The sequence below is a fragment of the Crocodylus porosus genome, unplaced genomic scaffold (genome assembly GCF_001723895.1).
Source record: "Crocodylus porosus isolate Cpor-Errol unplaced genomic scaffold, CroPor_comp1, whole genome shotgun sequence".
NCBI classification, from domain to species: Eukaryota; Metazoa; Chordata; order Crocodylia; family Crocodylidae; genus Crocodylus; species Crocodylus porosus.
Window position 1 is genome coordinate 4,752,752 of NW_017728944.1, and position 14,255 is coordinate 4,767,006.

The 14,255-nt window shown below is 51.7% G+C and overlaps 1 protein-coding gene across 4 annotated transcripts in view; it reads right to left on the minus strand.

The window, feature by feature from the left end:
- LOC109320364 (signal transducer and activator of transcription 5B) overlaps window positions 1-14,255 on the minus strand; it is a 40,152-nt gene that overhangs the window by 13,959 nt on the left and 11,938 nt on the right. The window contains exon 1 of one of the 4 annotated variants that reach the window (XM_019550432.1): window positions 1,122-1,250. The exons of the other annotated variants lie outside the window; for them this stretch is intronic. The gene's annotated coding sequence lies outside the window, so the exon portion shown is untranslated. Of the gene's footprint in view, window positions 1-1,121; window positions 1,251-14,255 lie in introns of those variants that run through there. 4 annotated transcript variants of the gene reach the window in all.

Below are 14,255 nucleotides of genomic sequence, written 5' to 3' on the forward strand. Positions count from 1 at the left end.
TGCAAAATGGGAATGGATGGAGCCACCTGTTTCAACTGAGAGGGCGTGGAAGGGAAGGGAAGGGACAGGACTAGAGAGGCCCAATTCTGCTGAAACAACTCTGAGAGATCAAAGCAAAAAGACCAGCCCCAAAACCATTTTCCAGAATTCATAGTAAAGGTCTCCTGCAGTGCCACCACGCTGCCCAGCCCAAACCACGGCAACTGATGTAGGGGGGAACGGAAGCCACAGAAAAGAGCCAGGTTGCCAGAAACCTTTTTGGGGGATTCTGAAAAGAAACGTGACTTGAGCAGCCAGGGCAGCTACCAGGCCTTCCTCAGACGATTTCCACAGGGAAATGCAGCCTGCCCTGTGCCAGCCAGCACCTCCAGCTCTATGGATTCATTGCACCTCCACCCTCTTCTAGTTCCTGCAGCTGCTCTCCCGTTTGCAGGCTGGGCAGGACTCCAAGTCAAGGCACACAACCTGCTGCGAGATCCCAGCTCAGGGACTCTGCTCAGCTTCCAGAGCTCAAAGCAAGAGCCCGACAGTCAGGAGTCACATGCAGCCACTGGATCCAGGGGCCTCCTGTCTGGCTCAGTGCCCATTGCAGAGGCTTTGCTGAAGCCCCACTAGCCCGCTGGCCCAGATCACCAGCCCATAACTGTGCGAGTTATGCCCAAAAACACCTGCACTGACCTAAACATCTCCCAGTTCATGCCAAAGGTGCCGAAGAGTGGGACTAAGGGATACAGCGCCATGCAGACAGAGTAGAGCTGGGGTACAGCAGCACTGCCCCCACTAACATTTGAACCCAATCAATCCCCTGCTCAGATCAAGCATTCAGATCAAGCAGAGCCCCTGCCCACCTTGAAGCGCTCTCTCCAGGTACATGGTAAAACCCAAGGGGCTCATTGCCCTACTGAGAGGCAAAGCAGTCCCCTATTTCAGCAACTGTGCACGTGCGTGTGCGCGCACACGTGTGTGTGTGTGTGGGGGAACACTGTACCTGCTGGGGAACAGGCTGAGTATGGTGTAAGCATTCTTCAGATTCACTACCCTCCCATGCTAGCACAATGCAGAAACCCTAGTGCCAAGTCAGAAGCTGCCAGAAACTCCCCACAAGCGCCAGCGATACTCACAGCAGGAACAGGTGGTCTCCTGGCTCTGCCCTGCCCTAGCCCCATGCACAGCTCTGATGATGCCTTTCCACCCAGCTGGGTACCCCGATCCTTGAGCTACAAGCCTGTGTGCTCCAAGGCGCAAGCCCAGCTCCCAGCACAGCAGCTCCGTGCTACTGTTTCACAGGCTGCCCGGTTACAGGAAGGAGCAGCTATTTCCTTCCAAAATGTCAGCTGCCTCACGCAGACCAAACAGCACTGGGTTCCTGGCAGCTTCCTCTTCTGCCGCTGGAGCAAGTGGGCAGCAAGCCTCGCTACAGCACAAGGCAGGCAGGACTCGGTGCTGTGGCACAAGGCTCCCTCGCAATCAAAAGCACTACGAAAACTGAAGCACAGCTGCTCGCCACCCAGGTGGGGAGCACCCAAGGCAGTGTCCCTGCAGGGGCCTCATACTTGCTCTTTGTGCACTGTTAAGACCGGCTGTGACCCTGCCATCAACAGAGATCTGTGATTAGACCCTGCTAGGCGTGGGGCTGCTCATTGGTGCTCCTGGTGCTGGATAGGAGCTCAGGAGTGTGGCGGGCACCTGGCCATATGGCCAGGAGCAGACAGGCCCTGGCTGATGGAGCAAGCCCACCACTGGAGAGGTAACAAGGCAGAGGCAGATAGGAATACCCTGAGGGACATGATGCCTTTCCTTAGTGAGAGGCAGAGGTGTGCACGGTGGAGGGATATTTTTTTAAAGAAAGGAAGAAAAGGCACATCATGCTTGACCTTACACAACAAGCGGCTCCTAAGGGGGAATCTGGAGAGAAGGATGGCACACCTCATGCCATGGCGTCACCATGAGAATGGGGCTCCCCTAGCATTAGCTCCAGCAGAGAACTGCCATTTATTTGTGATGGCCTGAGATCCAAGCACAGCATGCATAGCTTCTCCTGCTTCTCAGCTACATACCCTCCCCCCCGGATATCACCCATACTGGGGCACCTGGAGGCCCCACATTCACGCTTCTCAGCCTAGCCCTGTGCTGATGCTGGTACCTGTCCCCGACTCCCTGGCTGATAAGCTTCCACTGTCTGTGCATCTCCAGTTTGCAACCTTTTACAATACGTCCTTCCACCAGCAGCATGGTTCTGACAGCTTCTGCACTGCCGACCAGGGGTGCTAGCCCCACCGCACTTCCCTGAGCTCTTGCAGCCATAGCCACCAAAGACCAGGAACCCTTTGGCAGCAGCAGATCAGCCAGCCTGGGGCCTCAAAGGCTTGGTGCCCCACACTGGTTCCTCCAGCCAAAGAAGCAGTAGTGTCATCATGATAGCGCAGAGGGGAAAGGGTAACTGAGCTGTACAGTTCTAGATATTTCCAGGCAGGCTCCAAAACCCATGAAACTGACTTAAAACTAATGCCTCCCAGGTCCCTGTTACCCTGTGGCAGTGTCTTGAGGGGCTGCATCCCCAAACTGCTCTCCGCAGCTCTTTGACACTTCTCTTTCCAACAGATTCTCCCATAACCCTGTGATTTCAGGAGCTGAGTCTTACAGAAAGAAGAAAAAAAAAAAAAATCACCCTGGTGGTGACTCTGCAATCTCCCAAGCCGTTGCAGGACAGGGGACAGGTTTCTGTAGGCATGAATGCCTTGCCGCATACCCACGTCGGCTACAAGTCATTCGCTTTGGAAACGGTTGTGCAGTTTGGTTGTTTCATGTCTGTGTGTGTGGTTTCCAGAGCTTTCGGTTCAGGACGTGATGGCACCAGCTCTGAAAGAGACATGGCTTATGCTAAAGGTTCGACGCTTTGATGGGTTTTGTTTTTCTCTTGCAGACGAGCGGCAGCAGCAGCCCTGGCCTCTGCCGAGATTCGATTGCAGCTGGCGGCAGAAAATTGCTCTGCGATGCTCCCCCTGCCTGCTAAGCGTCTGCAGCCCACACTGGAAATTATCGACACCGAGCAAGCAAGGGAAGGGGAACTTCAAGGCCTCCTCTGCATGTACAGGAGAGAAACGGCACCAGCTGTGGAAATAAAATATTTCCTCTTGAGAATGAAGACAAAATCTTTGACTGTCAACCACTGGGGGGGGGCAGCAGGCTCTGTTCATGCTACAACATGGCATGGGTACAGGCCACAGTAGCTTCATCAGCTCCGTGGGGCTAGGCCTGGTCACGGTGTGGCTGCCTCAGGAATTGACCCTGTCAGAGATGGTCTCCCCTGACAGCCAAAGTGTAACCTGGATGAGTGTGGGGGGTACAAAATACATGGCATGAGTACTCCATCATTAATGGCTCCTAGAGTGCTTTTCATGCAGGTCAGGGCACTGTTTACCCTGTTCGCTTCCAGCTCCCACCATCTGCTCCCCTCAAATCCCTGACAGCTTCAGCCAGCTCTAGGATTCTTCACTTCCTGCCTGGCAACTGCTGCCCAACGCATCAGCAGTGGCAGTACCTTGAGTTGAGGATGAGCTCTACCATGGAGCATTGATAGGTCTTGAGATGACTTAAGAGTCCAATCCTTGAGTCATAAATTTGTCCACAGCTGTTGCAGGTCTTTCCACAGGGACGACTAGTCCATAGGCTGAGATTTCTCTCCTTTTCCTTCTTCTGCTTTGAAGACGAGATGCTTTACTCTGCCAACGACTCATCCCAGAGACAGGCACTTGGGTTTAGGTTGCAGCACTACTTGGAGTCGGTTAGCAGCCAGCTCCTCCCAGCTCTTGATGTTGGTGTCCGTTTTCCTGACACATAACTTCAATGTGTCCTTGTAGAATTTCCTCTGGCCACCGTAAGATCTCAGGCCACAACTAAGTGGGGAGTACAGCACTTGTTTTCAGAGTCAAGAGCCAGACATCCACACAAAGTCTGGTCCAGAGAAGCTGGTGCTTGAGGATCACTGACAATGCTAGCAACACTGGTTTCATCAAGCATGCTGCATTTGTGCAGCAATCTTCTCATTTGATGATGACGATTTTCCAGAGCCATTGTTAGTGATACCTCTGCAGGTTCTTGAGATGATGACAGTCAGTCACTCACATTTCACATCCATAGAGGAGAGTGGAGATGATGACTATTGCAGAGCTGGATCTTGGTGATCAGAACCAATAAAAACATGCCAAAGCAATTTCCCGAAGGAGGCACTTGCACACTGGATCCTGTGCTGGATCTCTTCATCAATGCTCGCTCTCTGAGAGAGGTGGCTACAGAGGGAAGTGCTTGACTACCTCCAGGGTCTTTCCCTCAATGGTAATTTGAGGAGGGGGTGGGATCACATTCTTGGCCTGGAGCAAGCTGATCAGCACTGCAGCTTTCTCACGGCTGAGAGCAAGGCCAAAAGTTCAGTAGGCTTCTGCAAAGATATCCAGCACATTCTGGAGGTTTTTCTGAGTGTGCACAAGGGTGGTGCAGTCATCAGCATACTGAAGGTCAAGGATGGTTGTTTTGAATATTTTGGTCACTTCGTGCTCCACCCCAGAGACAGATGAATTTCAGAGGCAGGCAACTCTTACGTATGGTCTCGGAAGTACTCCTGGAGCCTTCAGAAGATGCTGTGGAAAGGAAGCAGCTTTGCTTCTGCTTTTCACACTGCAGCAACAGTCTCAGTGAAATATTGGCATTACTGCAATTCCAAGGAGGATACAACCCCCATCCCTCCACTGTCCTCCAGCACACTGCTTTGCCTCCTGCCACTCAGGAAATAAGCAGTGCCAATGAAAACAGGGTTGGCCAGATCTCAGGCCTCACCACCAGCAAACACCAGGGTGGTGTGCTGGTCTGGTAGCATCCCCTTTCACCACCAGCAGCTCTGGTCTCAGCTCTTCCAATCTTTGGCTCATGCAGCGAGCTCTACTGCTGCACCCACCTTTCCAGCATTCTGGATCCACTACAGCAAACACCACTATGAGAAGCAAGTGTGCAAACCAAACCCCCATGCAAACAAAGACATTCTCATGTGGGAGCTGCCTCCCTGTCTGAAGCTTACAAATATCTGCTTTGTTTTGCAAAAATATTTATTTCTATATAAATAAAAAATAAATAAATCATATACATCTCCACCTCCAATGCACTGCCAAGTGGTCCTGTGGTTCACTTGGCAGCTCAAAGCACACTAAAAACCTGTTACACAGTTCGTACCACGTAACCATGCACCTGTACCCCCACCCACTGCCCTCCTCAGAGGGTCTACTCCTGCATGGAGAACCTGAACCAACACGGACACTTGAGTTCTCCCCCAGCACACAAAGGACATCTAGAACAAACAGTGGAGAGAATCTGAACTACTGGAGGAACTCATGTGGCCCATAAACCAGAAATACCCTCCACAATGGTTAAAGAGCATTCCTGTCTAACTCTCCATGAGGCCTGCCAACTCCACACCGCCTGCAGGCAGAAGCAAAAGGATCTGGGAACAAAACTTTCTGATCACAACCAACGAAGCACAATCACATCCACTCCGCAGCAGGGGACTGGCCTGTCGTCAAAGAATCCCCCAAACTCTCATCCCAGAGACAGGTACTCTGAAGGGAGATGTCAGCCTCAGAGGAGAGTGGAAACATCTCACCTCCACCACAGCAACATCCCCACTTATCCAGCCCTCAGAAAGCATGCATCAGGCCCCAAATACGACATCAGTTATAAAAATAAAAACAACAACTTCAGAACAGAAGTTTGCACCTTTCTCTCTGCCTTTGGGTGCTGTCGACTTTAGGACTGGCTCTGCTTACCTTTTCAGGTTTCCCACTTGCAACCACCAGGGTTTGGGAAGTCTTACAAAATCCCCTAATTTCAACAGCACGGACTTTAAGACAGAGGCCATGTATCATGACCCTCACAAAGGACCTGCCTGAGCTGGCCAAGCCAAGCGCCCATCCCATGATAGGATGCTGACACCAAATGCAGATGGCTGTTGAACAAGCAAAAGCACATTACCCAGCCAGACAGCCAGAGCAGCACGGACAATGCATTTCTGCTTCAGCCCCCACATAGCATACCTCCTGGGCACACTGCAGCCTCCTTTGCACTTGCACTTTCCTACTGATTCCCCATCCCTGCACTTCCCCAAATGGTGCCAGTGGCAGGCACATAGGACAGCGAGCTGTCACGGGTCACTGATTTTTTAACCACCAGACTGTTTCAATTACCATGCAACAGGAAAGTAAAAAGAAAGAGACACACGCTCTCCAAGTACACAAGGAGTTTGGTGGTAAAGCTGAGAGTCCTAGCCCCCAGACCACCCAATCTCACTCAGGCCTTAAACCAAATGTGATGTTTGCACCCAGGCAACACAAAGGCTGGATCTGCCCAGGATTCAAACCTGTGACTCAGAGCATGAGGCTGCATTTCCCCAAATGCTGCAGCCCAATGGACTCTCCTACCCTCTCTAAAGAAACACAGAGGGGCTCTGCTAATCCACTAAGGTCATGAATCAGGAGGAGTCTGATGGCAAAGTGAGTCTGCCAGAGGCCCTGGAGCACAAATGCTCTGGGTCAGGAGACCGTAGCATATGCTTACCTCGAAAGCACCAGGCTGCATTCCCTCTGCTACCTCCTGCAGAACCTTCTATTGACAGCTCCCAGGGCCAACTCACTCTGCCGACCCATCTCAAGATAGGGATGTGGATATGAACAGTTGCATCAGTTTCTTTGTGTAACAGTTATGTCCACATCTGCCACACCAGCAGATCCTCAACCCTGAACAAACTAGCTTGGCAGAATGCGAGCAGGGTGCTTGGACCCAATATTGCTCCCCTAGCTGAGCAGCACTTTCCGTTTGAGCTGGTTGCCCCTTCTTCCCCATGATGAATCACAGAATCATAGAGAAACAGAACTGAAAGAGACCTCCACAGGTCATCTAGTCCCACCCCCTGCCCTGGGCAGGATCATTCCTATTCAAGGGATGGCACAAGGGCAGGGCTATTTTCCTTCCCAACCACTGCCAGCTGCCGAATGAGATGCTCTTGCTGAAAGGGCAGTGATCAAATGGAGCCTGTGCCAGACAGAAGGTCAGCAAGTGAACTAGAATGGAGATGAGCTAGGGCCTAGGGTGAGAAAAGCAATCCTAAAAGAGCAATATGCACCTGCACCACAGGATGGCATAGTCAGGGCTTGCTTCAGATGGGTAGGGCAGGGCTCTGTGTGGGTCAGGAGGACAGGGCTGACCCAGACAAAAGCAACCTATCCACAGGTGACAGAACTCTGACAGGCACACAGGGCCCTTGTCTCCCTGGTGCTGCTCCGTTCACCTTAATACTCCCTCCTAGATATATGCAGGGGAGGCAGATCAGCCCCAAGCCCTTGGCCTGGTGCCTATCTAAACAGCTAGGGCAGGCACAGGGAAGCAGGATCCTCACTTCTAGGCCATAGAGCCACTCTGCAAAAGTAGCTTTCCCCAGCCTTTGAGAAGTGCCGCAGGGAGAGAAGAAGAAATCTATGATAGGAGTGCTGGCCCTGTTTGCTCCCACCCACAGCTGCACAGTGATTTCAGCACCATCTCCTTGAATGACCCAGGTGTCCTGTGCCAAGGCATCATGGTGGCTGCCTGCATGTGAGGGCAATGAGTTGGTTCTGAGATCTCCAAGGTAGAAAAGAAGCTAAAAGTGTGAACAGCAGCAGTCTCCCAATGCCTGAGGAAGGATGTTAGTGCCTTAAAGCTTGCAAAGAACTTTTTTCCAATTATGTAGTTGGTCCAATAAAAGATATCACATCTACCCAAATAATCTTGCCTGCCTATATCCTTAGACCAAGACAGCTACAGCCAACAACCCACAAGCTGGGCATTTCATCTGGCACCAAGTGGTTCCTTCATGGTCTGCCACAACCACCCAGCCCCCCATGCCAGCGTCTGGGGGCAGCAGTCAGCAGGGAGGCTCTGCTGTTGGCCATGTTCTCTGCAGAGGTTGCATGTCACCCAGCTGCTGCACATGCCCTGCTAGACCCCACCCTGGCAGCTACACAGTGGAAGGGGTGGCACACAGCGCAGCTCAGCTCTGGAGTGGGACCAGGCATGGCAGCTGCATGGCAGTGGGATGCACTGCAGGTTTATCCTGCTCTATAGCACAATAAACCAACTGTCCGAGCCCTGAAAGCTCCACTGAGCCGGAAGCATAAGCAAGGCTGGGCTGTTAGAGGAAAACAAAGAGGGCCCTGTTGCCAGCCCAGCCCAGGGGAAAGAAACATCCAGAGAGAGCTCAGCAAGCCCCCACCCCCCGACTACCAGGACGATGGTAGTGGCAACATGCCCACTACACCAAGCGGAACAGCCAGGGCTGGGTGAGCACAGCTGTGCTGAGGGCCCCACACAGGAGTGACTCTGGAGGCAATAATCTTCTTGGGAAGATGCAGCCAATCCTCTTGAGCAGCCCCAGGGAAACGCAATCTGTGCTATTAATGCCAGGCCACCCCAGTGGGGATAAACCCGCAGACACAGATTAGAGAGGCCTTTGTGGATGCTTTAATTACAACCCCAGGCCTCCTGGGGCCAAGCAGCCAAATCAACCTGCCTCTGGAGGGTGACAGGAGGTGTGACCCAGCTGGGAGCGGGCACAAAGCAGGACCCAGAAGGGCTTGAGCTGTCCATGGCCTTTCCCAGCTCAGCTGGGCTCCCACAAAGTGGTGACTGGGCGAGCAGGGGATAGACCCAGGTGGGAGGGGTCCTCAGATCCCAAAGCAACTCCACCTCTTCTGGCCCATTTTGGACAGCCAGAGCAGCACGGACAATGCATTTCTGCTTCACAGAGGATTCAGCCACGTAGACCACATGGAAACTTTACAAGAGGGTCACTGAGCTAACAGGCAGGCACCTGCCCACTCTCTAGAGTGCAGCCTCTTTAAAATAGTACCGCCAGATACCTTGGGCTGGCCCCTTGCCATATACTGTGCCACCCTGCAGAAATACAGAAGACTTAGTGAGTTGGAGCCTGGAACTTTACATGGCAAGTACAGTTGAGGACAGCTCTTCCTACACAGAGGTAGATCCAGGCTGCGGAGACCTCTGCCCACCATAGATTTGGAACATCCCAGGACTGGAGATAATATTACATATTTAGAAACAAGATTCTTCCCAGCCTTTTCAACAGCCATCCTGGACCTCTTTAGAGTAGGGCATAAATGAGGGTTAGAGCCCTTTGCAGCTACCTAACCCACATGCCACGGATGGAACTGGTGGCAACCGCCATGTGGCCACAGACCCATGCCTTCCCATCAAGGAAGGTAAAAAAAGGGCTGTTTGGCAGGAGCATGCTGGAGGATTGCAGAGAAGCACAAAGGGGAGGGGGATACTGCAGCTGCTATGTGCTGCCAGCATGGACACTCTCCTAAGCCCCTACCCAGAGAAGCCTGATCAAACAAGGTATTTTTGTTATGTGATAAGCAATGTCAATGAGTACTTAATCTGAGGGAGATATTCCCCAGGCAGACCTGCCCTAAATCTCCATAATGCAATTGCTTGGGATAAAGCATCTGTCTGAACATGGAACATTAACCTCACAAATACAGACCAAGGCTCAGAGGGGCTGTCAGGGCTGTAAACCATGTGCTCTGAGATGGGCCATTCCAATGCACTCCCAGGCCAACCAGGACGGACTGCCTGCTACCTGCACAACAGAAGCTGGATCCTTCCCTCTGCAAAGACCCAAGTTCGGTATCCCATGCTCTTTCCACTGCCAGCTTCCAAGAGGCCGAGCATGGCACAAATTCCTCTGGGCCCCTATGTTGCAATGATTATACCCAGCCCCAAGAATAAGAGTGGCAGTGTATGTTCTAAACAGGGGTGCCCCCAAAGCTCCCAACCTGAGCTCTGCTTCCCTCCAGCAATGCCCCCCTTCTCGAGAAGAGACTAATGGAAAAACACAGCCTTTCCCCATTTCCAGAGAAGACTCTACCTTTCCTGCACTTGCATGCAGCTTGGTCTTCTGATCCAGAAACTCCCAAGCCAGGGAGCAAGCCCATGTGAATGGGAAGGCCATCCACACACTGAAAAAAAAAAAATGAAGCTGTACAAGGGCTTGCCTCAATTGTGCATCAGCCCAGGCAGCATTCAGACTCACCTCCAGTTGAGCATGCAAGCAGGCCTGAGCACCTGGTGCTGACACACAAGCTGACCCACATGAAAGGACCCTGGAAGTAAGCTCATTTCTGTGTCAAATTGGGATCAGAGGGGCCACAGCTCCATGCTTGCTCATGCACACACAGACAAGCAGCACCAGCAGCCCTAGGCCCCGGCCTTCTACATCACAGGCCACCCTGCATGTCCCACACATGTGTGTCATGGGTGGACAACGCTTTGGAAGTATGGCCCTTAGTGACTGACACCATTCTCTCAGCCACAGGATAGATTACACAATTGAGCCACAAACCAGCTGACCCCACTGGGTGAGATGGGAAGCCTAAATTACAACCTAAATTAGGAAAGGAGGAGGTTCATTTGATGAGTCACTCCTGCAAACTCCTGACATCCATCTCTGAGGAGCCCACAGCACCACAGCCTGGCCTCAGTCCCTCACCAGGTGAAAGAGCGAGCTTTAACATCCCCACTTGGATGGGACTCATTCTCCAACACCCATTGCTGCAACAGTTAGCTAGCCAGTGCCCAGTCCACTCTAGTGTAGGGGGCTAAGGGGCCTGCTCCACAGCTGCACTCTGAAGGGATATGATTGCACACCAGACCCTGCAGGGTATGGGATTATATTTTCTTTTTTTATATTTGCCAACTTCTTCTTTTGGCTGACACCACAAATCCAATGGCTTCTCCTCTGTCTCTCTGCAGGCACACCCTGGATGGCTCATCTTCTCCTCACAGCACCCAGGCTTTCACAGCAGTCCCACAGGCCACTTGTTCATGACGCAGACTAATTTCTAGGCCAACCTGCCCCACAGCAAGAATGCATATGGTCCTCACATTCAGACTGGCTGGGCCAGGCAGTTACCTGCACATCCAGAGAGGCAGGTGGCACAACCTTTTCTGGAAAGGAAGGCATATAGCAGGGCTTCCCAAAATCTCAGTCTTGTAATGAACATGAGAGACTGAGCCACTGAGGCATGGATCCTGCCAGCAGCCCTTGAGCACTTCTGACTCCCACTGAGGTCTACACACTTCTTAAAGATCATCATCCAGCAAGGCTGCTGCTAGAAAAAGCTTCTCTACGCACGCATATCTGCATGTAAGTAACTGACTCAGCCTGGAAATGGACTGATTGAAACTGGTACCACACGGCCTCTGGGGAGATGCTCTCTCCTTAATGTTGGAATGTCTCGCACTGCCTTAATTTTAGCCAATGCTCGTAAACTGATTCTGGAGTGCTCCACAAAGCAGGAAATGGTGGCTGCACCTTTCACTAATCTAATTCCAATAAACCAGTACAAGCTGCATGTGCAGACAAGGGCTGAGGGATCTGCTCTTGGAAGCCAGAGCTTGTACCTTCTCTGTGATATCATGACCCACCAGAATCCAAAGCCATGTTTACGCTGTTTCCACGGAAGAGCTGAGAAGTGAAGTCAGACATGCCACACTTATTTTCCTGGCAGAATTGAAAGCAAGCCCCTTCACATCAGAACTCCAGCTAGGAGTCCTTCCAAAGTGCTGCTGCCACCAAGCTCCGACATGCCCTCGTCACACAAAGAGCTACACAGAAGAGGAAAGCCAATGTACAGGCTGGGGAACAGAGGTGCAGAGAAGGAAGCTGACTCACCTGAGGTCACCTGGCAGGCCAAGGCAAAATTAGGAAGATTCCCCTTCCAGTGCTCCACTCTCTAAGTACCACTCTGAGAAGCAGTTCCTCTCTACCAAGCCTTTCAATAGAAATTCCAGCAGGAGGGTTACAGAGACAGCTAGGAGTGGCAGTTCCTGAGGATATGACCTACTGGGGATCTAAGCTGGCAGCATCTGTATGGAGCTGTCAGTACACGTACCTGGCACGCTTCACCAGTTCCCCCATACCCATCCCTTCTGCAATGAAAGGAAGACCTTGGTGCATGCCTAGCCTAGGTGTGCCAGGCTTCAATCCCTCCACTCTCTCTATTCTTGTGGTTCCCCATGCCTTTCATTTTACACACACCCCGTCCGTAGCCCCACAAAGTCCTGGGACTTTCTAATCAAGCTCCTCTTGCTCCTGGCCAAACTTTCCATCTACCAGACCAGGAAGGTGCTGGCTTGACAGAACTTGAGCAACCGTGCGACTGTCTTCCTCTCCCTTGTCTGCACACATCTCTGAGTACAGTTTCACTGGGTGGGTTCCACGGGCACCTTAAATACATCTGAAAGGCAGTGGATGCACTCTAGCTGCTGTCCCCTACCCTCCCACCACCTTAGTTATTAAGCTATAACCCGCACTCCAGTTCCTGTCTTCTCATGATCTGTCCCATGGAATTTGTTGTACATTTAGTGGCTTTCCTCTAGCCCCTGAAGGGGGCTTCTGGTTCCTGCTGGCCCTAGGCCCACTGCCAATGTATAGCAAACAGGCCTCAGCATGCCCCTACAGCAGGAGTCTTATCTCAGAGCCTTCTATCTCAGCTGGGCTGACACAGCATACATACAGCCTGACCCTAGATCACAACAAGCATGCATCTCAAGATCCTGGACATGAGAGTGCTGCCCTCAACACTGAAATCACCTGAACCAGCACAGAGGTCCTGGGCTCAGCTCAGAGGCTGGCCATATGAATAGACTACAGGCAGCCACTCACTGGTCAGGTCAGGTCATCTTCTGTCCTCACCCCCCCACAAAAGGCTGAAGCAAAAACATCCTGCACTGAGACCTAAGGCTCACTCCAACTCTTGTTTGGTGGGTGAGGGGAGAGGGCCAATGAACATGCTGCTCTGAACACTTATAGCTCCTGAACGGTGAGGTTTTGGGCTCTACATCTTCCAGACCCATTCTGAGGGAAATTCCAGTGTCTGGGGGGAAAGCAGGGAAGGCCAGAGAACTGGCACAGAATTCTCCATAAAACGAAAATGCAAAAAACTTCTCAGAAGCACCACTTAAACTTGTACCTCACTAGGAAATACCAATTCTAGAGATCGAGAAGTGATACAAAGATATTAAAGTCGCTGGACAGCAAAAAGGGGAAATGTTTTATTTCAATTATTTGTCCAGAAAAATGTAATCAGAATTGACACATTCCCATGAAATGTTCCAAATCCCATGACTTGTGTTTTTGCACACAGCACAGTTCTACCAAAAGCACTTCAGGCAGGTCTAGATTTTATATTATATGGCACTGGCCTTCCCTGCCTTGAAATACTGACATAGAAAAAGTCTGTCATTAGGTTCAGCCAAGCCACTGCACAGAACATGCTGAGAGCTTCTGATCCAGAACTGTAAGCACTGCCCAAGCCTGATAGCCCGGCCAGCTGTCCAGTCCCTATAGCCAAGCAAAACATAAGAGAACGGCATGACAAGATGCTTTTTGATTCCCTAGACCAAGTAACTAGGGACTTCCTTACAGCTGGGTGAACTGACAGCAGCCTTGTCATGAGTTCAGAGCAGGCTCAAACCCTTGGAGCTGCCCTGCCATCATGGGTGAGGGGCTGTAATAGCAAGCAAAGTGCCCAATGCCCTAGCCCCAGAGCATCCTATCCTTTCTGATCTCCAGAGCAGGTGCGATTAGGGAGGTGAGAAGGGTCCTCAAGGTAGAAGAGGCTTTCTATAAGGAAATAATCTTACTGCAGCCTGCAGTCAGTGCCAGGAACAGGGCCTTTCATCCAGGACCAGGGAGGCTCTGCATGTGTCAGAGGACACTCACAGTGCAAATGCACAGCCTAATGCAGTTAGACCAAGAGGAGTTGGAGGCTGGGGGGGTGGGGGATTGTCTAATGTGAGCAGAAACTACATCTGTTTTCATGCAAGCAGCATTTCAAAGCTGCATCAAGCACAGGGCGAGCTATCCTGCACATCAATCCAACCTCATCTTCTTGCACAGAGTCTAGCGTCATGCTCAATTAAACCCTTTACCCAGGTGAGGTCAGAAACTATCTTTTGCGGGAGGCCAGTGCCAATATAGACTAACCCTTTGTATGAAAGGCAGCAGCAGCCTCCAGGCAGTGAGCACCAGGCTGACGGCTCCAGACAGATGAGCGATGAGTCAACCCCCAGTCAGAGCTGCTCTCCACGTTGCAGGCCACTAACCCTACTCTGCCAGTGAAAGCCACAGACCACCATGTGCTCTACCTACG